The following is a 200-nucleotide window of genomic DNA, read 5'->3' as shown; positions in this document are numbered from 1 at the left end:
GGTGGTCGAAGTCTTTTCGGTCTGACCAAGGGTGGCCAAAGTCTGTCTGGTCTGACCAAGGGTGGCCAAAGTCTGTTTGGTCTGACCAAGGGTGGCCAACGTCTGTTTGGTCTGACCAAGGGTGGCCGAAGTCTGTTTGGTCTGACCAAGGGCGGCCGAAGTCTGTTTGGTCTGACCAACGGTGTTCAACGTCTGTTTGT

The sequence above is a fragment of the Convolutriloba macropyga genome, chromosome 1 (assembly GCF_964194025.1).
Source record: "Convolutriloba macropyga chromosome 1, txConMacr16.3, whole genome shotgun sequence".
NCBI lineage: Eukaryota > Metazoa > Xenacoelomorpha > Acoela > Convolutidae > Convolutriloba > Convolutriloba macropyga.
The sequence above is the reverse complement of the archived record's forward strand: the minus strand, read 5'-3'. Positions refer to the sequence as shown.